A 26,556-nucleotide genomic window follows, 5' to 3' on the forward strand; every position below is an offset into this window, starting at 1 on the left:
AATAAATAAATAAATAAATAAACTTCATTTGGCAATTTCTTTCTATTCTTAAAGACCCAGTGCAAGATTTATGTTCCTCAAATAAACACTAAAGTAGATGCATGAAGTAAATTATAGGACCCCACTTATCTTGCTCCAATAGCATTTCCCTCACACCTAAATACTGAATCTATCACAATGTTTGGCCATTGCCTGGGACTGTCACTTTGCACTGTAATTTTATACCCACAAGAAAAAGACTTTATGTTCACAGACTTTAAAGTGTATTTCTATACTAACAAGACATTTAAAAACAAACAAATAAATAAATAAATAAATAAAAGTTGTTAATAAAGGCCATAAGTCTTTTTTTTATTTTAGCTTCTATTAAATATTTATAAGCTAATAAGAAAAGTATTATAAAAATTCTTTCACTCTTCTTATACTAGTAAAAAAATCCTTTGTTAAAATAAATGACTGTATGTTTTACCTTTGACCTAATTATAATTTATATAAATAAAAAATTAAAATATGCATTTATTAAAATACTAAAAAGGCATCTAATTATTTCATTAATATTTGAAAGAAATATTGTTTCTTTTGTGTTCTGCTAAGTGAAATAAGCCAGTCAGAGAAAGACAAATACCATATGTTTTCACTTGTATGTGGAATAAAATGAACAAAAACTATAAATAGTAGCAGACTCATAGATACAGAGAACAGACTGACAGCTGTCAAAGAGAAAGGGGGTTGGAGGCTGGGTGAAAAAGCTGAAGGGGTACAACAAAAAAAATAAAGCTCATAAACACAAACAACAGTGTGATAAAGGGAGGTAAAGGAGGTAGGGGAAAGAGGGTAATGGGAGGATAAATGGTGATTGAGAGAGACTTGTGGTGAATGCATGGTGCAGTGTTCCGATGATATAATATTATGGCTTGAAACACCTGAAACCTATGTAATTTTATTAACCAGTGTTATCCCAATAAATTCTATTAAAATTAAAATAGGTATTCATTAATAAAACAACAAAAAGTTATCTAATTATTTAATTAATATTTTTTTTAAATTGTGTGTCCTTCTCAGGGCCATAATAGCCACCAATTTGTGAGCTCCAGAGGATGGGGTCATTAATCAGTGCAACTGGTCCTGATGTCCCCTTTGATGTCATTCTACCTGGTTTTGCTGCTTTTCTGGGCCTGGAGCTGAAACACAGCTGAGGCCTAAATGTTATCTCTAGGAATTAATGTTCAAGGGAGTGGTCATGCAAGGGCTTGTGGTTTTATTCATTGATAGGCACCTAGGCTATCTGTCCTGGTCACCCTCTGCACCTGGCCTATATCATTTCTACTCCGCTCATACCTAACTACTTACTGTAGTTGGAATCCATGCATTTTTAGTAACGACTAAACCGTTATTGGTGTCTAGATCTGGACCAAGTATTTCTGCTCTCTCAGGCGTGAAATACTTTCCTGAATATACTGACTATTTTATATTGGTATGTATCTATCTCACTGACTGAAAAAACGAAAACAAAAACTGACCTTTTAAAATTGCCATCCATGTATTTAGTCCTTTAGAGGAAACTTCCTCCTCAAAACAAAACTTCTCTTTAAGTTTTTTCTTCCTGCTCTCTCTTGAATTTACTTCAGGCAAAGTTCATTCTCATCAGTCCTCTGGAAACTTTATTGGCAAGGTGATCAATGACTGCCTGCCGACTAAACTCAAAAGTACAATCTATGGCCTAATATGACTTGACCTATTAACAGCATTCAACACAATTCTATATTCCTTCCTTGACATGCTTTTTCTTCTGGATATCCTAGACACCTCCTTTATTCCTAATGCTGTTACTCTCTCGGTTATATCTTGCTAATTTTTCAGCATCTACCTGATCTCTGAACTTAGGAATGTTCCATGGATCAGTCCTTATGCTGCTTAATTTTTTCCTGTGTACATCATTTGCATAGATTCTCCTCCAGTTTTATAACTTTGAATACCATCACTGGGCTAATATATTTCAGTTGTATATCACTAGCCCAGTTTTTCCTTAACCTCCAGATTTATATATCCAAGCCCTTATTCAACTTGGGTGTCAGATGTAGCTCCTTATTTACTTTCTCTGAGACCTGTTTGGATCAGTTATTATCAGTCTCATCTTCCCAAGTTTTCAAGGCCAAACTGTTTTCTCTGTAATAGCGTATCTATTTCATGAACAAACCTTGATATTTTTATTTTCAACGTATATATATTCTTCACCAGTCAGTTCCTACTCTCCTCACTGCTAACTTCTTGTTCTGAGCCTTGACCATCTTTTACAAAATTAAAGAAAGTGCTACATCTTGCTTCTGAGCATCTTTCTTTCTTTATTTTCAGTTTTCAACACAACAACATAATGTTCCAAGTTAGAAATATCAGATTATGTCATGGTTCTGCTGGCACAATACCTTCAAATGGCTTTTCTTTTTACTGTGAGTTGAAATTAGTGCTATATGGTATAATTCATTTTTAATGTTTGCTAATTATTTCAATTTTCATCCTTCTTCTTACAATTTGCTCCACATCTAAACAAACTGATAAGAAAGCTGGTGTGCTCTCTCCCTGACAGAGGCAGAAAGTTTAAAACATATAAACCCCACCTTCATGCACAGGAATATTCACATCATCCCTGCCCCTTAACCATGATAACACCTGAACCACTTACTTTATCCTGCTCTCTCAAGTGACTTTCAGCCCCACTTGGGAGCATGTCCAGCTATCCCCAGAAAGTTAAACTATGTGAGTAGTGAATTCATACTTAATTGGCATGTGCCTAGCATTATTAGTTTAACATATGGAACAAATTTCAGGTAGTGTCTATAGCACTTACACAAGGGAAGCACAATATCTGTTCATACATTATTTCTCTGATCTCATTCTCTAATGCCCAACACTCATTCACTTCAATTCATTGGATTCTTTGCTCCTCCTATGTAATACTATGTAAAATAATTCCTAAGTTTTTTTGCACATGCTCTGCATGTTGTTTAGAACTTCACTTTCCTAGATACCAACACAACTTACTCTTTCATACTTAAAATTACTTTTTGAGACAGAAACTCCTTTAAAAAACCTTTAAATTCCATAGCATCTATTAACACTAACATAATTAACACTATTTATTTAGTTCATTTATCATTGGTAAGTTTTACGTGGGCAGATATTTTCATCAATTTTGTTCACTTCTTTATTTATAGCTCCTCGAATAGTATCTTGCTCATACAAGAGGTGTTAACCAATATTTGTTGAATGGCTAGACTAATAGATATGTATCAATGGTGTTAGGAATAAATTCATTCAAATAAACACATACAGATAATTTTTATAAAAATAAAGATCAAATATCACAATTTCATAGGATTGTTTTTAACTTTCCTAAATCAAATAACATAAAAACTTTTTTATTTTTTTTTTATTTTAGTCACCAAAAAGAAAGATTAGAAGTAACAAAAACACTGAACTTTACTAAAATTCAATGAAATAAATGTTGTACATTGTAGGTGGACCAGAATGTTAACACCATTCCATTAGAAAGCAATTTAAAACACACCAATAACTTCATAATTCTCTAATATACTTTGGAAAAAATAATTTTAATTTTAAATGTCTTTTATTAGGGAACATACCAATATTGTAGAAATAAAAGCTTATCTAGGAAATAAATATTTTACCATATTGTTGTTTAAATAATAAAGATAGTAAAGATACAGCTACATATACAGATAATTAAATTAAAATACATTTCTAAGGTAACATTGATGACCAATTTTGAAGTGAAGACTCAAGGAGTGGTCTTAATTTTTTAAAATGTAGACAGAAAAGGTATTATTCATAGGCCTTGATAATGTTTGTTATAAGAAGGAGCAATAATTTTTGAAGGCTCAAATTTCTAAGTAATATGTATGTTTTTACTTTTAATTAAATAAAACTTTTACATTACATTATATTTTTTCACCAATTAATTGTTATAAGCAAAAAAAGAAGACAAACTAAAATCAGGAAAGTGACATATTGTCTTACCAATCTTCACAGAACTTACTGAGTGCTTACCATGTTGGCAGAGTGCTAAAAATTGTTAATGAATTATTGAACTGTATTCTTAGAGTGGATGGCAAATTATTTATAGTGGACGTGTTATTTTTATCATTCTCCTCATTGTCACTAATATTGTTATTATAATTATTTTTATTTTTCTACTATATATTTTTTCATGTGTCTGAGAGAGACAAAAAGAAAGAAAAAAAGAGAAGATAGGGACAGACAGACAGGAACAGAGAGAGATGAGAAGCATCAATTCTTTGTTGCAGCACCTTAGTTGTTCATTGATTGCTTTCTCATATGTGACTTGACCAGGGATCTACAGTAGAGCAAGTGACCCAGTGCTCAAGCCAGTGACTTTGGGCTCAAGCTTGAAAAATTAAAATTATATCTATGATCCCATGCTCATGACAGCAACCCTACATTCAAGCTGGTGAGCCTGTGTTCAAGCCGAATGAGCCCACACTCAAGCTGAAGAACTCTGGTTTTTAAACTTGGATCCTCTGAGTTCCAAGCTAAGGCTCTATCCACCGCACAACTACTTGGTCAGGCAGTTGTTATTATAATTATTTATATCCACTCCAATAAACTGTGAACATAATAAAGAACCAATAAAAACCATTAAGAGTAAATAGGATTTAAAAATTAAATATCAGATAAATACAAATGTTTAGAATAGAAAAATAATGTTTCTTTTGTAATAATATTAATCAAGCTGATAATATTACTTTAAATGGATTGGTGCTTTTTGAAAATTTCTATTTATCAGGAAGCAAGGAATTAACCTCCAAAATTTATAAAGAACTTTTAAAACTCAGCACCAAAAAACTCAAACAATCCAGTTAAAAGTATGCAAAGGAATTGAATAAACAGAGTCCTAAAAAGGACATACAGATGACCAATAGACATATTAAAGATGCTCAATGTCACTAATCATCAGAGAAATGCAAATTAAAACCACAGTGAGATATCACCTCACACCTGTCAGAAGGGTTATCATCCATAAATCAACAAACAATAAATATTGAAAAGGGTGTGAAGAAAAGGGAACCCTCATGCAATGTTGGTGGGAATGCAGACTGGTACAGTCACTGTGAAAAGAAATATGGAGTTATCTCAAAAATTTTAAAATGGAATTACCTTGTGATACAGTGATTTCACTTCTAGGAATTTATCCAAAGATACCCAAAACATTAATTCAAGGAAATGTTTACAATAGTCAAGATTTGGAAGCAGCCCAAGTGCCCATTAGTAGATGAGTGGATAAAAAAAGCTGTGGTACATTTACACAATGGAATAATATGCAGCCATAAATCGAAGAAACTCTTACCTTTTGTGACAGTATGCATAAACGTGGAGAGCATTATGCTAAGTGAATAAGCCAGTCAGAGAAAGACAAGTACCATATGATGTCACTCATGTGAAATCTCATGAACAAAATGAACTAACGAGCATGAGCAAAGTAGAGACAGACTCACACATAGAAAGCTGACTGACAGCTGACAAGGTGAGAGAGCGAAGTGATTTTTTGCACATACTCTGCAGGCTGGTGAAATGATTGAGCAGAAAAAGGACAAAAATTAAAAAAAATCATGGACATAGACAACAATGTAGTAATTGGTAGGAGGGGATGGAGGTAGAGGATGATATAAGAGGAGTAAATGGTGATGGATGAAGACTTTAGTTGGGGGGGGTAAACACATAATATGGTGTACAGAGATGTGTTGTACAAAAGGACACCTGAAACCTGTATAAATATGTTAACCAATGTTATCCCAATTCAATAAAAATAAGGAAAGACATAAGATAAAATTAATGTCAAAAACAGAAAATATGAGACAATTTTAAAAATCATCTTTATAAGAAAACAAAATAGTTTATGTATAATCCTGTCACTGAGACCAAAAATATTAGAAAAAAATCTATAAATTTTCAGGGTATTTAAAAAATAAGACAGATTTTATATAGCAGGGGTTGGAAACCTATTGCTTGTGAGCCAGATGTGGCTCTTTTGATGGCTGCATCTGGATTGCAGAAAAATCTTTAATAAAAACATAATAACATTAAAAACATAAAACCTTCTCATGTATTACAATCCATTTATTTCCCACTGCTCCTGTTCATGGTTGTGGGTGGCTGGAGCCAATCACAGCTGTCCTCCGGGACAACATCAAATTTTTATTGGAAAATGCATAACGTTCATGGGTCTCTGTGAGGTCAAGAAGTAAACTTCCCTCCTTTTAATCAAGTAGTCAGCTAGCTAATTGCAGAAACCCTTTTGACAAAGAAGATGGCTGAAAAAAAAAAGATGAGGAGTATTATACTTTTCAGCAGGAATGGACAGAGGAATTTGCCTTTGTGGAGAGAGCAGGTTCTGCACTGTATCTAATATAAAATGATAAAATTGCATTGATGAAATGGTCAAATATAAAGCGGCACTTCAACACACGCCATACTACATTTGCATAAAAATATCCAGAGGGGGACAGTAGGAAGAAAGCATGTCAAGAGCTACTGTGAAGATTGAAAGCTAGTCAGCAGCAACTCCGTGTTTGGACTCAACAAGGTGACTGGAATTCAGCTAGCTTTGCTAGTGCTTTAGTGACTGTGAGAAATGGAAAGCCATTCACAGATGGGAAGTATGCCAAAACATTCATGCTTGATGTTGCCAATGAACTTTTTGACGTCTTTTCAGGTAAAGACAGATAATCAAGCAAACAAAAGACATGCCTCTGTTGGCAAGAACTGTTCACGATCATACTATCATGATGGCAAATCAAATTGAGGCAACCCAAGCGAAGGACATAAATGCAGTACCACTTTTTTCTCTCGCTTTGGATGAGTCAACAGACGTAAGCATTTTATCCCAGTTCAGCGTGATTGCAAGGTATGCTGTCAGTGACACACTACATGAGAAAAGTCTTGCTGATTTGCCTATGAAAGAGACAACAAGAGGGGAGGATTTATTGTCAAGTCTTTCACTGAGTTCACTAAAGAAAAAAAATCTACTGATGGATTAACTTATTTTGGTGTGTACTGATGGTGCTCCGTGCATGGTTGGGAAAAACAGAGGATTCGTAACACTTCTTCCTGAACATGAAAAGAGACCCATCCTGAGTTTTCACTGTATCCTACATCAGGAGGTGCTTTGTGCTTAGATGTGTGGTGAGCAGCTTGGTGAGGTTATGTCGCTGGTCATTTGGGTGGTCAACTTTATTGTTGCCTGAGCTTTATTTAAATGATTGCCAGTTTAAAATACTGCTGAATAAAGTTGAGAATAATTATCCTGGTTTGCTTCTGCACAGCAATGTGCATTGGTTATCAAGAGGGAAGGTGCTCAGCCATTTCGTGGCTTGTCTGAGCAAAATCCGGACTTTTCTTGAAATGAAAAACATCGAGCATCCTAAGTTAGCTAACACTGAGTGGCTCCTGAAGTTCTACTATCTCATGGACATGACTGAACATCTGAACCAGCTCAATGTGAAAATGTAAGGCATTGGAAGCACAGTCTTATCCCTTCAACAAGCAGTGTTTGCATTTGAAAAAAAGCTGGAACTCTTTATTGCCAACATTGAAACAGGTCGTTTACTACACTTTAAAAAAACTGGGAGAGTTTAAAGATGTATGCACAGCAAGTGACTCTGCTCAACATCTTGATCTCCAGCAGCTAGTGGGCTTCACATCTAATCTCCTGCAGTCATTCAAAGCACACTTTGGAGAATTTTGTGAGTGCACTCTTCTTTTTAAGTTCATCACCCATCCACACAAGTGTGCAATGGACAGCACTGACCTGAGTTACATCCCTGGTGTCTCCATCAGAGATTTTGAGTTACAAGCTGCTGACCTGAAGGCCTCAGACATGTGGGTGAATAAGTTCAAGTTCAATGAAGATTTGGAAAGACTTGCACGACAGCAAGCAGAGTTGGCGAGCAAACACAAGTGGAGAGAAATGAAAAAAAATTCAACCCATGGACCAGCTGACTGTCAACACTTGGAATGTGCTTCTCATCACATACCACACACTGCAGCGTGAGTATTGCTGTACTGACAATGTTTTGTTCTATGTATGCATGTGAGCAGTCTTTCTCACATCTAAAGAACATTAAGACCAGAGCCCTGGCCATTTGGCTCAGTGATAGGGCATTGGCCTGGCATGCAAGAGTCCTGGGTTTGATTCCCGGCCAGGGCACACAGGAGAAGTGCCCATCTGCTTCTCCACCCCTCCCCCTCTCTTTCCTCTCTGTCTCTCTCTTCCCATCCCTCAGCTAAGGCTCCACTGGAGCAAAGTTTGCCCGGGCGCTGAGGATAGCTCTGTGGCTTCTGTCTTAGGCGCTAGAATGGCTCTGATTGCAACAGAGCGACGCCCCAAGATGGGCAGAGCATCGCCCCCTGGTAAGCATGCTGGGTGAATCCTGGTCGGGCGCATGTGGCAGTCTGTCTGACTGCCTCCCCATTTCCAGCTTTGGAAAAAAAAAAAAAAAGAACGTTAAGATCAACCTATGATCACGTTTAATGGATAGAAGTCTCAACACCTGCATGAAGCTTAACCTAACTACATATCAACCAGACTACAAAACCATCAGCAAAACCATGCAGCACCAGAAGTTGCATTAATGGTAAGAAGTACTTTATTCATCATTGATTAGAACCAGCATAACAATGTTATTAAAAAGAATTCAGAGACTTATTGTACTTTAAAAGTGTCGGTCTTACATAAAATGCACACATTTACTTTTATTTAATGTTAAACATATTGTATGGCTCTCACAGAATTACATTTTAAAATATGTGGCATTCATGGCTCTGTCAGCCAAAAAGCTTCCTAACCCCTGTTATATAGAGTAAGACATGACTCTCCCTGGAGCAAATATTTTACTCAATTTTTTTTTAAACTATCCACTTATGTGATTCAGCCTGGATTTGTTTTTTGTTTTTTGAGGTTTTTTCTTTGAAGTTTTTAGAAACTCTCCCAAACCACTAGTATGTCTTTTTAAATTTTTTTTATTGAAGCCTATTTTTTCTTGTTGATGTTCTATTGGTATTTCTTCCTCTTAAAATCTATAAGATACTAATAATATCACCATAAAAATAGATATCTATATTTGATCTTTCCCAAAGACATAAGTAAAGAGATATAAAATATCTATTTCAAAAAATATTGCTAAAATAATGTGCCATATTATTTCTTCTTATATTTAGCTATTATATTCCAATGAAATATATTGGAAAAAATATAAAGCTTTTATACTTTTTATATAGCACACTTTATAGTCAGTCATTTATATTGTTCAATTACTGCCAAATTTTATGTTATATGATCTGTTTTTGGCTAATACAATATCCTGACCACTAATAGTTTATTTTATTACTCAGTTGCCATCCATTCCAATTTTTCTATAAAAAACAGTTATCATTGAAAATTATTGAAGATATTTTAGTATTTAGAGAGAATCTACCAAAGATGCAGATTTCTAATGGTAGATTTCTTGAGTATAATCTAAAAATTAATGTGAAAACATAATGTGTTTCCTGTAAAAGCAAACAAAATTTTCTTAGAAAGCAGGATAGTAATCTTTACTGTCCTTTTAAACAGTAACCCAAAAATAATTACATGTCATACTTTTTAAGGACAGAATTACATGTACTTGTATAATGCATTTTGAATAATGGTATAAAGCATACAAAGACATAATCATCTTTCCTGTCAAGGGTTGAAACTTTAAAAAAAATATTCAATATCTTCATCCACTATCTACAAAATAACCAAATGCTAAATCCCAAGGACATTTACATTGAATTATATATACCTTTCCTAAAAGCATTACAAAAAAATATGTAGGATCAGATGTATTTAGATACACTGCCTTATGAGATATTTTAGAATAGAGGTATAGGAAAAGGAAATGGCATTTGAATTATCTTGAACGGATGCAGTCAAAGGAATGCAGAAAAATTAGTTTTGTTTTAAATCTGGTAGTGCATTTATTTAGTGTTTTTAAAAAATTAAACCATATTATGCTGAATTTTGAATTTAACATTTCAATGTGGACATACAAAACAGAAGATACAATTAAACATTTTATATTTTTGTGTGTATGTGTATAGTGCTATAAAAATAAAATTATAGTATATCATAATTATTTTCTACTGTCTTTTTTTTCCCCCATTTTTTTTCACTTAGGTTTTCTGGAAATTTTATCCATACAGTAAGACTTACTAATACCATTCCCACTATGTAATTCCATTTCAAAAACCTAATTTTTATCTTTCCATAGTCTTTTATGTTAAAATGACCCTATAAATTATCTTCAGAAATTTGTTGTTTATTTATTGACTAATTCAAACAGATAAATTTTTCTATTAGTATTATAAAAAGAATAATAAAAAAAATTTTAAAAAAAACAGTGCTTTATTTGGGTTTACAAAGGTGGAGTCTACCAGGCACCAGACACTATGGAGAATTAATAGGACAGACATCGCACAGTGTGTAATACACATAATCAAGGTTGACCCTTACAACCAGCCAGTTTGAAGGGATAAATATACTCATGAAGATACCAACTTCATTTAATACATACAACAAGAGGAAAAATAGTATCCTCAGGAAGCAGTCCTAGAACACGGAAAAAAAGTGGCCTGGAGGACAGTACCACTGAGCCCATTTTTTTTTTCATAAAGACCACACAAAATTTCAAAGTAGGACAGCGCTACCTAATACAGTAAAAATTGGCAAAGAAATGTGACCCAAATGAATCAATAAGAGAAATTCCCAGAAAAAAACTGAATGAAATGAAAGTAACCAAAATACCAGATGCAGAGATTAAAACAATGATTTTTAGTATGCTCAAGGATCTTTAAGCATCAATGGATAGATATAATGAGTACCTAAATAAAGAGATAGCAAACATCAAAAAGGACATTGAAATCATAAAAAAGAACCAGTCAGAAATGACAAATACAATATCAGAAATGAAGACTGAACTAGAAGGAATTAATAGCAGGGTGGATGAAGCAGAGGATCAAAAACCAATTTATAAGACAAGTTAAACAAAAGAATGAAAACAAAGCAACAAAAGGAAAAGAGGATCAAAAAGTCTGAGGGAACTCTAAGAGAGCTCTGTGACAACATGAAGAGAAATAGCATCTGCATTATAGGGGTTCCTGAAGGAGATGAGAACAAACAAGGAATAGAGAACCTGTTTGAAGATATCATAGCTGAAAATTTTCCTAAATTGATGATGGAAAAAGTCACAAAAAGTTCAAGAAGCACAGAGAGTTCCATTAAAGAGGAACCCAAGTAGGCCTACAGCAAGACATGTCATAAGTTAAGAGACAAAGAAAGAATACTAAAAGCTGAAAGAGAAAAGCAGTTAATTACTTATAGAGAAGCCCCCATAAGGATGACATCCTACTTCTCAGCAGAAACATGTGAAGCCAGAAGGGATTGGCAAAGGAATATACAAAGTAATGCAAAGCAAGAACCTATAACCAAGACTTCTTTATCCAGCAAGGCTATCATTTAAAATTGAAAGAGAAATAAAAAAAAAACTGAAGGAATTTATTACGACCAAACTAGTACTGCAAGAAATGGTAAGAAGCTTGCTGTAAAAAGAGCAAAAAAAAAAAATGAGAAAAAGAGGATTGTAGATTTAAAGAATAAAATAATAATAAACAACTACATATCAATAATAACTTTAAATGTAAATAGATTAAATGCTCAATAAAAAGACATAGGGTAGCTTCATGGATAGAATGCAGGAGCCATAAATATGCTGCCTACAAGATACCCACCTCAGAACAAAAGATACACATAGAATTAAAGTGAAGGGATGAAAAAAAATATTTCACGCCAATTGAAATGAAAAAAAAAAAAAAGCTGGAGTAGCAATACTTATATCTGACAAAATAGACTTTAAAACAAAGGGATAAAGAAGGTCACTACATAATGATAAAGGAAACAATTCAACAGGAGGATATAACCATTGTAAATACCTATGCACCTAATATAGGAAAACCTAAATATATAAAGCAGATTTTGATGAACATAAAGGGCCAGATCAACAACAATATTATAATAGTAGGGGATTTACTATCCCACTAACATCAATGGATAGATCCTTCAGACAAAAAAATTAACAAAGAAATAGTGGCCTTAGGGACACTAGATCAACTGGTTTTAATATATACCTTCAGAACCTTTATTCCAAAGCAGCAGAATATAGATTCTTTTCAAGTGTTCATGAGACATTCTGTAACATAAACCACATGTTAGGACACAAAATGAGTCTCAATAATTTTAAGATTGAGATCATATCGAGCAACTTCTCTGATCACAATGGCATGAAACTAGAAATCAAATGCAATAGAAATACTGAAAAACATTCAAATACTTGGAGGCTAAATAGCATGTTATTAAATAACAAATGGGTTAACAACAAGATCAAGGAAAAAAAATTTTCTTCGACACAAATGAAACCCAACATACAATAACTCAAAATTTATGGCACACAGCAAAAGCAGTCCTGTGAGGGAAGTTCATAGCATTAAAAAAATACTTTAAGATCAAGAAAAAGCTCAAATTAACAACTTAACTCTACATCTAAAAGAACTGGAAAAAAATTAAATAAAATTAAAAGTGAAAGTGGAGAAGTAACAACTGACACTACAGAAACACAAGGAATTGTAAGAAAATACTATAAATATCTGTATGCCAAAAAGTTGGACAACCTAAGCAAACTGGATAAATTCTTAGAAACATATAATCTTCCAAAACTCAATCTGAAAATGTCAGAAAACCTAAACAGATCCATTACAACAAATGAAATGGAAATAGTTTTCAAAAAACTCCCAGCAAACAAAAGTCCTGGACCAGATGGCTTCACAGGCAAATTTTACCAAAGATTTAAAGAAGAACCAAGTCCTATCCTTCAAAAAAAGACTTTCAAGCTTTTTTTATGAGGCAAGCATAATCCTCATTCCAAAACAAGGTAAAGAGACTACAAAGAAAGAAAACTATAAGCCAATATCCCTGATGAATTTACATGCTAAAATTCTCAACAAAACATTAACAAACCAGATCCAGCAATACATGAAAAAAGTCATACATCATGAACAAGTGGGATTTATTCTGGGGAAGTAAGGCTGGTACAATATTTGCAAATCAATCAATGTGATTCATCACATAAATAAAAGGAAGGAGAAAAATCACATGATAATATCAATAAAGCAGAAAAAGCATTTGATAAAATCTAACACCCATTTATGATCAAAACTCTCAATGAAGTGGGAATACAGGGAACATACTTCAACATGATAAAGACCATTTATGACAAACACACAGTCAACATCATACTCAATGGGCAAAAATTAAAAGCAATCTCCTTAAGATCAGGAACAAGGGCAGCGTATCCCCTTTTAACACTCTTATTCAAAATATTGATAGTTCTGAAAGTTTTAGCAACAGCAATCAGACAAGAAGAAGAAAAAAAAGGCATCCAAATTGGAAAAGAAGAAGTAAAACTATCATTATTTGCTGATGACATGATATTATACATAGAAAACCCTAAAGTTTCAGTCAAAAAACTAATAGACCTGATAAGTAAATTTGGCAAGGTGGAAGGATATAAAATTAATATTCAGAAATCAGTGGCATTTTTATACACCAATAATACGCTGTGTTAAGGAGAAATTAAGAAAACAATCCCCTTCACTATTGCAACAGTAAAAAAGAATAAAGTGCCTAAAAGTAAAATTAACCAAGGAGGTAAAAAACTTGTACTTGGAAAATTATAAAATATTAATAAAAAAAATCAAGGAAGATATAAACAAGTGTAAGCATATCCCGTGTTCATAGATAGAAAGAATAAACATTAAAATGTCTATATTACTCAAAGCAATCTATAAATTCAATGCAATTCCTATTGAAATACCAATGGCATACTTTAAAGATATAGAACAAATATTCCAAAAATTTATATGGAGCCAAAAAAAATACAAATAGCCTCAGCAATCTTGAAAATGAAGAATAAAGTGGGAGTTATTATACTTTCTGATATCAAGTTATACTACAAGGCCACTGTACTCAAAACAGCTTGGTACTGGCATAAGAACAAGCATATAGATTAATGAAACAGAACAGAGAATCCAGAAATAAACCCACTTCTTTTATGGTCAACTGATATTTGACAAAGGAGGTAAGAGCATACAGTGGAGTAAAGACAATCTCTTTAATAAATGGTGTTGGGGAAATTGGACAGGTGCATGCAAAAAAATGGAACTAGACCAACAACTTACATCATTCACAAAAATAAACTCAAAATGGTTAAAAGATATAAATTTAAGTGATGAAATCATAAACACCTTAAAAGAAAACATAAGCAGTAAACTCTCCAATATCTCTCGAAGCAATATTTTTGCTGTTTTTTCTGCATGGGCAAGTGAAATAAAGGACAGGATAAAAAAATGGGACTATATCAAACTGAAAAGCTTTTGCACAGCAAAAAAAACACCATTAACAAAATAAAAAGACAAGCCACACAATGGGAGAACATATTCACCAATACATCTGCTAAGGCGTTAATAACCAAAATTTATAAAGAATTTTTAAAACTCAACACCAGGAAGGTAAACAATCCAATTAAAAAATGGGGAAAAGAACTTAATAGACACTTCTCCAAAGAGGACATACAAATGGCACCTCACACCAGTCAGAATGGTGCTCATTAACAAAACAACACACAATAAGTGCTGGCTAGGGTGTAGAGAAAAGGGAACCCTCCTGCACTGCTGATGGGAATGTAGACTGGTGCAGCCACTGTGGAGAACTGTATGGGGTTTCTTCAAAAAATTAAAAATGGAACTGCCCTTTAACCCAACTATACATTTTTAGGAATATATCCTAAGAATATCAAATCACTGATTCAAAAAAAAAAAAGCACCCCCATGTTTATTGCAGCATTGTTTACAGTAGCCATGATCTAGAAACAGCCCAATTGTCTGTCAGTGGATGAATGGATTAAAAAGTTGTGGTATATATACACAATAGAAAATATGTGGCTGTGAAAAAGAAAATTTTACCTTTTGTGACAGCATGGATGAACCTGGAGATTATTATACTAAGTGAATAAGCCAGGCAGAGAATAAAAAATATCATATGATCTCACTTATATGTGGAATCTAATGAACAAAGTGAACTGAGAAATGGAAAAGAGGCAGAGGCAGGGTCACAGGGAGCAGAAGGACAGCATCAGAGGGAAGGGGGATGAGGTGACAAGATCAAAAGGTTAAGGAATTAGTAAAATTATATATACATAACACAGAGATACAGATAACAGGACAGCAAATCCTAGTGGGAAGGAAAGAGGCAGTTAGGGAGGGGGGAGGGGGCCAAAGGGCATATATATAAAAAGGGACATAGGGTTGAGTGGTGAGGGAGTTATATTCAGTGGGACACTTGAATCCCTGTAAACACAATAAATAAAAAATTAATTAAGAGCCTGATCTGTGGTGGCGCAGTGGATAAAGTGTCGAGCTGGAATGCTGAGGTCGCCAGTTCAAAACCCTGGGCTTGCCTGGTCAAGGCACATATGGGAGTTGATGCTTCCCACTCCTCCCCCTGTTCTCTCTGTATCTCTCTCTCTCCCCTCTCTCTCTAATAAAAATGAATAAATAAAATCTAAAATAAATAAATAAATTAATTAATTAATTAAAAAATCCCAGTTAAAAAAATAATTAAAATAAAAAAATTAAAAAAGAAAACATTCATAAATTGTCTGTTTAAAAAACAGATATGTTATTATACTGGTGAGTAGACTCAGAAAGAAAAATAGCTATCATGTATATACATAAGCAAATAAGCATGTTTCTTTTGAAATCAATATTTTTAAAATAATAATATATAAAGAAAGTGTAAAACTCTCATTCTTTTTATCTGCACAAATTTAGAACAAGCTTTCTCAAAATTTTGTCTAAGTTGAATATCTTTATCATTATTACTATATGTATTTGATAACCTTATATATTTTCTGGACAAATTGACAATATACCTACAAAATCAGAATTCTTAGACACTGTGAAAATAAAATTGTGTTTATAACAATACCTTGTAATTCTTATAAAAATTAAAATTTAAAATGGTTGTTTTAGAGTTTATATACACATAATATTCATTAAAATTTTAATTAAAATGTTTTCAGAGGAATGATCTTAAGTGTATATTCTATGATACACACACATTGATTGAAGTAAATAATTAAAAATGAAAGTAGTCAGAGGGAGAGTGGAGGAGAGGATGAGATCAGAGAAGGGAAAGAGATTAGTGAAATTATAGAAACATAATGCAGCGTTATAGAGAGCAGGACAGCAAATCCTGATGGGAAGGCATGAATGTGTTGGGGGGAGGCAGCAAAGGGGGTGTCAAGGGGAACATAGGATTGGGGGGAGGGAGATGTATTCAGTGGAACACTTGAATCTATGTAAGCACAATAAATTAAAATCAATAAGAAATTGAAAAAAATAATTAAAATGAATAATTTTCTGTAAGCAAGGTATATTAAATATATTTATTTACTTATTTTTTTAGAGAGGAGAGGGAGAGACATAGAGAGAGAAGGGGGGAGGAGCTGGAAGCATCAACTCCCATATGTACTTTGACCAGGCAAGCCCAGGGTTTTGAACCAGCGACCTCAGCATTTCCAGGTCGACGCTTTATCCACTGCGCCACCACAGGTCAGGCAGTATATTAAATATATTGAGAAACATGTTGGCTAAGGTGGCATCTGTTTCCACCAGTTATATGTAGGGCTGTTCAAAATCTCCTTTTCTATCTTTACTGAGAACAAGTTAATGATGTTTCCCCAGACATCTTATTTTGATCTTATTTCCTTCTTTTACCCAAGAAATTTGACATTTATAAATAAGTTGTCTGAAAAACCCTACAAATTATTTTTCCTGAACCTAGCTATAAAGACTTTATAATGTTTCAAATATTTTAAATAAGTGGATTTATTTTGACACAGACTTTTGTGAGCACCTGCAAAATCATAGCCTTAATTGGGATACAGCTGTTGCTGATTGCTATGAAGAGAGGGTGTCTGTGTTGACTGATTGGCCATTTTTATTTAATAGTACATTGAGTCTGCTCTATTTTTTTTCCAACGTGCAGTTTTTTTAGAAATGGGTTAACCAATTGCAGACCTAAAATGGACTGTCACTGTGCCAACAATCAACAGTAGTAGATGAACTGCTTCAGTGAATAAACACTGCCAGACACCTGTGCATGACTTCTTCCTTTTTGGAGCAAGAATATTGATCTGAAGAACCAATTTACTCAATGGTTCAGCTGTCACAGAAGTAAACTTTTTAAACTGATGAGACATATAATGTAGTAAAAATGTCAAGACAGCAGTAACAATTAAGTTTGGTCTAGAAATTATAAGAAAAAATGGAAATGGTTCTAATATGTGTTAAATAAATATGGTCCAATTTCTTTTCGAGTAAGATCAGTAGTTTCCTATGATATCCATTTATTCATTAACATTTAAAGCAAACTGATTTTTAATTCATACATAATATTTGTGTTACTACCTTATATAAAATTTAATGATATAATGATGATTAGCATTTTATCATTTTTCCTTAAACAAATTTTGATGGTTCTAATGATCTTCCTTTTAATCAAGAGATAAAGATTCAAATTAATCTCTTCGGCAACCATAAATATGAAAAAATTTCTGTATCTAATACTCTAAGCTCTAAAAAAACCAAAAGTATCAACACTAAAAATACCTCCAATATCTGTAATCATTCTATCACACAAATTCAAATCTTTTTATTATCCAGTTTATGCTTCTAGGAATTTAATAGTTTGTAATTTTCTCATATGACAGACATATTACTAAGAAATTAATATCCTCCAGAAAATATTGTTTTGAAATCTGTACTTCAAATGATATAGTGTTATAGATTGAATGCTTTTTAGGTCCTTAGACTAAAAATTTATTGCTCTTAAACTAACTTCTCAAAAACTCACTAAGTTGTATAAAAACATGTACTTAATTATAATTGATTCTTTTTACTTAGTAAAGCTCAATTTCTATGACATAAAAATATTTCATTCTATTTGGATGTTACTATTTAGTATGTGAGTTTTCTCCTTAAAAAGCAGCTGAGGCCAATTTCTGGAATAAGGAATTTAATTGAAAGGCAGATAATTCAGAGATGTGGCACATTTTGATGTATTAAGGAAGAAGTAAATAAAATTTCTCAGTGGCAGGTCTAAGAAAAAGTATAAAAACATTGTCAAAACATGTCTTTAAGATCATTTTATAAAGTTTATTTTACCCTGAATAAGGAGAGAAATCTATTCCTCAGAGAGAGAATAAAAAAATGGACATACATAAATACATACACACTCTTTCACACACACTCAGAGGAAGAAACTATAGAGAAATAATGTAAATTGCTTTCCAATTCCTTTCTGAGATAAGATGCATCCTTGTCCTTAAAGTCTCTGGTCCCACAAGGTTATAGAGAAGTTTACTTTTCTCCTCACCTCTTTTTCTACCCTCTTTCTATTGATTCTCTGTTTTAAAGTCCCACATTTTGTTTAATACTGCTGCTAATATTATAGTTTAACTCTATAATTTGTTTATAAATTTATGAAACAGTGCAGGAGAATGCAATTATCTAGTTATAATCTACTACTAGGATAATATGTTAACTAGATAAATAAATGAGATATACAAAAATTTGTTTCCCTAACTTGGGAAACAGTGTTGCAATTTCACATACACAGTTAATTGCAAGAGAAGAGCTCTAGAATTGAAGACAAAAATTTGGAGGTTGTCATTTAGAGATGTTATACAGAGCCATATAGCTAGATAAGAGCTCCTAAGGGAAAGGTGCAGAATCATAAGAGATCCAAAAATTGAGCTCTCTACAATGTAGACACCTCAGAGAGAAAACTGGGCTAATATTGGAGATCAAGAGGGAAAATAAACAGAAGATTGTCACATCATAAAACTCAACAGAAGTGATTGTTTAAAGAATCAGGAGTTGTTGATGAGCTAACAAAATCACAAAAGATTAGATAAAAATTGTTTATAAAGCAATACAATTTATTTATTATACAATTAAATATGATTTTATTAACACCATAATATGTTATAGTAGGAATTACCCATAGTACTGAAAACTATAAAAATATTGATTACTTTGCTCACTGTTTCTATCCATATTATTGATAAGGTAAAAGGGAAGAAGAAATTACATGTGTGTGAGCAAGAAGTAGCAATGACTCATAGACATATTGGTAAGACGTTTGCATATCAAAGGGTAGGAAATAAATCTGACAAAATCTCAGAATCCCCTGGACTCAGTAAAATTTCTAGGAGTCTAGTGGTGTAACACATGTAGAGATCCCTTCTGTGGTGAAAGATACATTGTTACATCGGGCTCCTCTTATAACCAAAAATAAGGCACAATACTGAGTGAACCTATTTGAATTTTGGAGCAACATATTTTTCACATGAGAATGCTATTCCATACTATATACCAAATAACCAAAGGAACAATTCATTTTGAGTGAAGAGCAGAACAAGAAAATTTTCTGCAGCAGAGCTAGGCTGTCATGCATAATGCCTACCTCTTAGACTATATAATCCAATGGTGCTTAAAGGCACTGGCAGAATGAGAGACTGTTTGTTGCCTTTGGCAGGTCTCCATAGACATAAGTTTCTTAGGGTTTTGGATCAAAGCTTTATTATCCTTTGAAGAAAACTATTCTTTTTTTTGTGTGTGACAGAGACAGAGAGAGAGGGACAGACAGACAGAAAGGGAGAGAGATGAGAAGTTTCGATTCTTCGTTGCAGCACCTTAGCTGCTTATTAACTGATTTCTCATTATTCTTTTTATAAACATTTTTTAACTAGCTATTGGGCCTTAGGAGACTGAATGCTCAGTCATAGACCACAAAGATAACATGTTACATGAGCTGCCCATTTATTTATGAACCATCAAGTTATACAGTTGGGTGACAGCTAGTGTACTTTTTTATTAAGTTATAATGAATTTGAGAGGTGCTAAAGTCACACGTAAGTCATAAGAGAAGGTTGTCCAAATGCCCGTAATCCCTGCTCTTGAAACACTACCTTTTCTTTCCCAGTAACACCAATGGTTTCTTGGAGGGTTACCTATAAACAGATGACTAATCCAGTTAAAATTTGGGTTTATCTACCGATAGCTTTGCATAATGTGCTGAAAAAAGTCAAAAGTAAATAGTTCTAACACTATGGTCTCCTTCTGGGACATCCCTGGAGGAAAGAGGTGAAGGAAAATCTTCCGAGTGGGGAGAAATCTGAGCATTGTGCCTAGTTGTGTTTTTGCATTAAAAGGAGATATGATCACAAGTACAAGTCTGTATCAAAATGGCCAATGATTGAGCTGAATGGCTAGAGAGTTAAAAGGAACATGATTAGAAAGTTGGTGATAAGGAAATCTGGGAAAGGGATATATAGATAGATCTTTCTAAATCAGCAATGAACATAAAGATATATGTGCTCCTTGTGAATACTCATCAAGGGAAGATTTTAATAATCAAAGGCATATGATGTCCTATTTTTTGGATGCCGGTTAGTCTTTTTCCTCAGCTAGTTCCTGTCATCACCCAATAATCTCATAAAGTGACCATGGTGGCAAGGAAGGAGACTGTGCATGAGTCTAACACAATTCACTAACCAAGGCCTACCTAGGTAAAGTCACTGCTGAGTACCTAATCTGCCATCAGTAGAGAGCAACACTGAGTTTCTAATAAAGCACCATTCCCTGAGGCAAATAGCCAGCTACTTGATTGCTGGTTGATTATATAAGACTGATTCATCTTAAAAATAGCAATGCTTTATTCTTGTTGGAATTGACACTCTAGCTATGGATTTGCTTTTCTTGAAAATAATGCTTAGGCTAACTACAATCTGTGGCTTTACAGAAAGTCTAATCTACTGTCATGGTATTCCACGCAGTATTGTTTCTGCTTACCGAAACCACTTCACAGCAAATGAAATGTGGAAATGTGCCCATGCTAATGGAATTCACTAGTCTTGCCAGTTTTCCCATTATTCTTAAACCGACAGCTTGACAAAATGGAGAAATAGTCTTTTGAAGACTCACTTACCATGCCAGCTGTGTCTCAATACTCAAGAAGGCTGTGCATGCTCTAGTCACCCTGGTCCTTCTGCCTACTAGTGGGCGTTCCAGCTTTCATGGTGGGCAGTAGCAGAGCAACCAAAGTATAAATAAAAAGAGATTTAACTATAGTAAGTTGTTTTATAAAGATTTATTCTGCCAAACTTTGTGAAAATATGATGTAAAGTACTTGGTAAGTAATTATTATTATATGTTTTAACTTGCTGTAACTCTGCTTTATAAATTTTATAAAGTAAAGTTACTTCCCTACTCTAAAAATCACCATTACTGTGGAACCAGTGGGCAGTTAGAAAATTTTACTACTAACAGAGATACAAAAGTGGGCAGTGGGTATAGAAAGGTTGACTACCCCTGCAAATCAACATCTAATATATGGTGCTGGTCCATGCACAATCAGAATTCACAAGTCCAGGAATTAAAGAGTGGAACAGCACCACTATTACTTCTAGAGATTCAAGAGCAAAATCCTGTTTACCATACCTTAAGTTGTGCTGGTATAGAGGGGTGTTAGTCCCAGAATGAGAAATGCTTCCACTAGGAACCACAACAAAGTTTACATTGAATCAAAGTAATGTCTGCCACTGTGTTATTTTTGGACTCCTTATGCCTCTGAATCAAAAGACAAAGAAGAGTTACTATATACTCAATGAGGTGTTTGATCCTACTTACCAAGGAGGAGGTAGTAAGTGTATGCTTGGTACAAAGGAAGTCCCTTAGGGAATCTCTTTGTAATACCAAGTCCTATGATTAAAGTCAATGGAAAACTATAACTCAACTTGAGAAAAGTGTTAATGTACAAGATACTTTAAAAGTGAAAGTTTAAGGGCCCTGGCCGGTTGGCTCAGCGGTAGAGTGTCGGCCTAGCGTGCGGAGGACCCGGGTTCGATTCCTGGCCAGGGCACACAGGAGAAGCGCTCATTTGCTTCTCCACCCCTCCGCGGCACCTTCCTCTCTGTCTCTCTCTTCCCCTCCCGCAGCCAATGCTCCATTGGAGCAAAAATGGCCCGGGTGCTGGGGATGGCTCTGTGGCCTCTGCCTCAGGCGCTAGAGTGGCTCTGGTCGCAACGTGGCGACGCCCAGGATGGGCAGAGCATCGCCCCCTGGTGGGCAGAGCGTTGCCCCATGGTGGGCGTGCCGGGTGGATCCCGGTCGGGCGCATGCAGGAGTCTGTCTGACTGTCTCTCCCTGTTTCCAGCTTCAGAAAAATGCAAAAGAAAATGCAAAAAAAAAAAAAAAAAAAAAGTGAAAGTTTAGGTCAACACACCAGGCTATGAATGATAACCAACTGAGATGTTTGCCTATGGAAAAAGGAGAATGAAATAGGTAGTGAAAGAAGGTAGTTATAAATATTAACTATAATCATGTGATCAGGAACAGAAACAAAGACTAATTGTCACAAGCATTTTTTAATATTGTTATGAATATTTGTGTGCCTGTATGTATATATACATATTATATTTTATATCTTTTTTATTCCTTTATAGTCTCATATAAAACATATTAGTAATAGTTTAATTTATATATATTTAAGTTATTTACATTAAGATGAGTGCATATCACCCAAGGATTTTCTGGGGAAAGCTTTAGCATGTTTTTGGTTATATGTAGAATAAGTGTATCATGTTCAGTAGAAGTATGACTTTGTATGTCCTTCTTTGTATATTAAGTGTGGATTAAAGAGATATTTATAGGTGCCAAATTGACAAGAGGTGTACTGTGATGATAATTAATTTTATATGTCAAGTTGGCTAGGCTGTAGTACCCAGTTATTCAATCAAACACTAATCTAGGTGTTTCTGTGAAGGTATTTTGTAGATGTGAGCTACATCTTCAATTAATTGACTTTATGTAAAGAAGATTAATCTGGGTGGATCTGATCTAATTAGTTGAGAGGTCATAAGAGTAGAACTGAGTTTTCCCTGAGGAAAATGATAAAAGAAATATCACCCGTGTACTGCATCATCAACCTCTACTTGAGAGGTTCAGATCTACATATTGCAAACTTGCCTATCCAACCCATAAAAATTACATAAATTCCTTGTAATAAATAGCTCTCTCTTTCTTTTCATCTACACACACACACACACACACACACACACACACACACACATTTCTTACTTGTTGCATTGGAGTTCTGACTGCTATAGAACAATAGCCTCTCAGAAAATTTCATAACCCAGTGTTCAGAGTTCCTTTTGTTGTGGTTCAGAATATAGAAATAAAATTGTATCAAAATATGTTGACCACAAAGAGAATATATTTGTACCATCTTTTTTGGCCTATTTTCTAGGTTACTGGTGCTATTAAGGAATATATCTAATAACCAGAATTATCTAATAACCCACATTTTTATATTCCAAGAACCAATTTATCAGATAATTGATTATCTGCTTTATTTAATCTTAGAATGCTAGAGATAGTAGAGTTCATATATTTTCTGTTTCCAATTTTTTAAATTTTACATAGTTTTAGTGTTAAACATATTTATAGATGCTGCCATTGGTACACATTGCTCTAACCAATATTAATGGATTAAAATTTGAGGAGTAACTAAATATTGTATTTTTCTTCAGTGCTTTGGGGTACATCTTACGCTGACTACATCTGTATTCATTTAAGGTATAATGTTTTTGTGTATAATAGACATGATGTTTGAATACAGGAGTGAGCAAAAAGAAGTTTCCAATTATTTGTATGAAAATAATGCAGGTTAAGGTTATTACAATAATTTTATTAACTCAAAAGTTTGTCACAACAGCACAGTAAATTTACTTTTGACCACCCCTGTATAATCCATTATAAAATACAAAATATATATAATGACAAATTAGTATTACTAGGTAACTGTCAAGGAAAATTATCTCTGAATGACCCTTAAGGCTCTCTATGTTTAAGTCCTGTGCAAAATCCTTTGCTTTCACAATGAATGTGGATTTCTATGATCTCTGGAGAAAGAAAAAAAAGGAGAGGAAATACTGTTCAAAATTTTGCAACTTCCATAAATCTTTTAGAAATTTATTGACTTGAGTTGTACTAAAGATACCATATTTCCTGGACTCATAATATTGGTAAACACAAAAGGTAAAACAAATAATATATTAAGCATTCTTTATCTTTTTCCAGTAAAAGGGGGTGGGCAAGAGGTAAGGTGGAGTTCTAATAACAGAAATGCTCTGTATATTATCATTTCTACTACTATCTGCCTTGGTGAAGTGACAATATAGCTTATTTGAAATAACATTGATTTTTATTTTACATGTAAAAAGATATGATCATTCATTTGAAGACTTTTTGAATTTACTTATATGTCCTGAGCAATATTTTCTCCAATGAAGAAACTACTACCTTTCAAAAATAGTGCATTTGTAGTGACTAGCAGAGTTTTGGCACATACTCAGAAAATGGTAGTTTTTTTTGTTGTTATTGTTTTTTAGTCGCTCTCTATTTTCATTTGTTTTTGAGATAGCATTTATTCAAATGTTTTATTAGTAGAAGTGAAATTGACAGGTAAAATTAAAATAGGTCAAACTAAAGGAGCTGCTTAAATTGTGCCAATTGACCAAACTAGAAACTGTTAGTCCAATTTTAAGGAGAGTTTTATTTAATAAAGAAGTAAGATTTCTTAAGTCTCAAAAAACCATCGTCAGTCAATGATCAGTATGTTCATATTTGTGTATAATCCTATACAGCATTAATAAATTAAATTTTCCTTCTACTGGAGTTTATTTTGAAGAATATTTCAAAGACACAAGATATTATAGCACAAAAGGAAGCAATGTCTTTTTTTGGCCATCTTTAAGATTAGGTTATTTAGCTTGACCTGTGGTGGTACAGTGGATAAAACATCAACCTGGAACACTGAGGTCATCAGTTTGAATCCCTGGGCTTGCCTGGCAAGGCACATATGGGAGTTGATGCAGCCTGCTCCTCCTCCCTTCTCTCTCTCTAAAAATGAATAAACAATATCTAAAAAAACCAAATATTAAGTTATTTATTGTAAACTCTAGTAATTTGAGAGAAAACATAACAGCAGATTCAGTGATTAAACAGTGATAGTGCTTTCAAACAATGAAGGCTGATAACCAAGCTTGTGGAAGAATTGTCCTAACATGATAGTTAGTAAGAAAAAAATGGAGCTAAAGAGAAAAAGAGGCACCATATGGAATGTGAGCCACTAAAATCACATTAAAATTGAGGAAAATTGTATGTTTCGACTTCTCTGTGATAATTCAAATCACTATAATTAATATACAAGACATCAATTATAGTTGCAGTCAAGTAATAGATGCTGAATAAACTATAACTATAAAATATTATGATTGTTAAATAAGCAAAAAATTGCTGAGATCCAAAGGAACAGTCTATTGTCTACTACTGAAGCACCTTTTCATTTTGTTATTGTTGTTTTTTCTTAAGTGAAAAGCAGGGAGGGAGAGAGACAGACTCCTACATGCACCCTGACCTGGTTCTACCTGGCAAGCCCCCTATGGGGTGATGCTCTGCCCATCAGGGGCCACTGCTCCATTGCTCGGCAACTAAGATATTTTTAGCACCTGAGGCTGGGCCATGGAGCAGTCCTCAGTGCCCAGGCCCAACTTGCTCCAACCAAGCTGCAGGAGAGGAAGAAAGAGCTAGAAAGAGAGAAGAGAGATGAGGAGGGTTGGAGAAGCAGATGGTCAGTTCTCCTGTGTGCTCTGACCAGGAATCTAACCAAGACATCTACACACCGAGCTGATGTTCTACCACTAAGCCAACTGGCCAGTTCACATTTTGATTTTGAATAAGCCACTTAGTCATAGGGACATTAGTGCTTATTAGGCTCTAAAACTCTTCTTATAGGCTGAAGTTCATAACAGTTTAATAATATTGATTAATTCATTCAAAACTATTATGTATATACTTTATGCCAGGCATTCTTCTAGGGCCTAGAATGTAGTCACTGGGAAAAATGTAGGTAACAAAGCAGATAAAATTCTTTTCTTAAAGAACTTAAGTTTAATAAGGGTAAGGGGAAATAGAGGAAATTAAATAATTAAATAATGAATTATTAAGTAATATAATAGAGTACCTCTGATGATGATAAATTATATAAAGTAAAATAGACCAGTGATAGGATTGAAAAAGGTCCAGGCTTATATAATACATATAAATAGGGAGATCAGAATATTCTCACAAAAGTGGCACTTGAGCAAAGACCTGAAAGAGGTGAAATATTAAGCCAATAATAATACTAATAAGAGTATTGCTAACTTTAGCTGTATTTTAGCAGTTTATTGATTGCTTTCCATGTATGTACCTCATATT

This window comes from Saccopteryx bilineata, chromosome 4 (assembly GCF_036850765.1).
Source record: "Saccopteryx bilineata isolate mSacBil1 chromosome 4, mSacBil1_pri_phased_curated, whole genome shotgun sequence".
NCBI lineage: Eukaryota > Metazoa > Chordata > Mammalia > Chiroptera > Emballonuridae > Saccopteryx > Saccopteryx bilineata.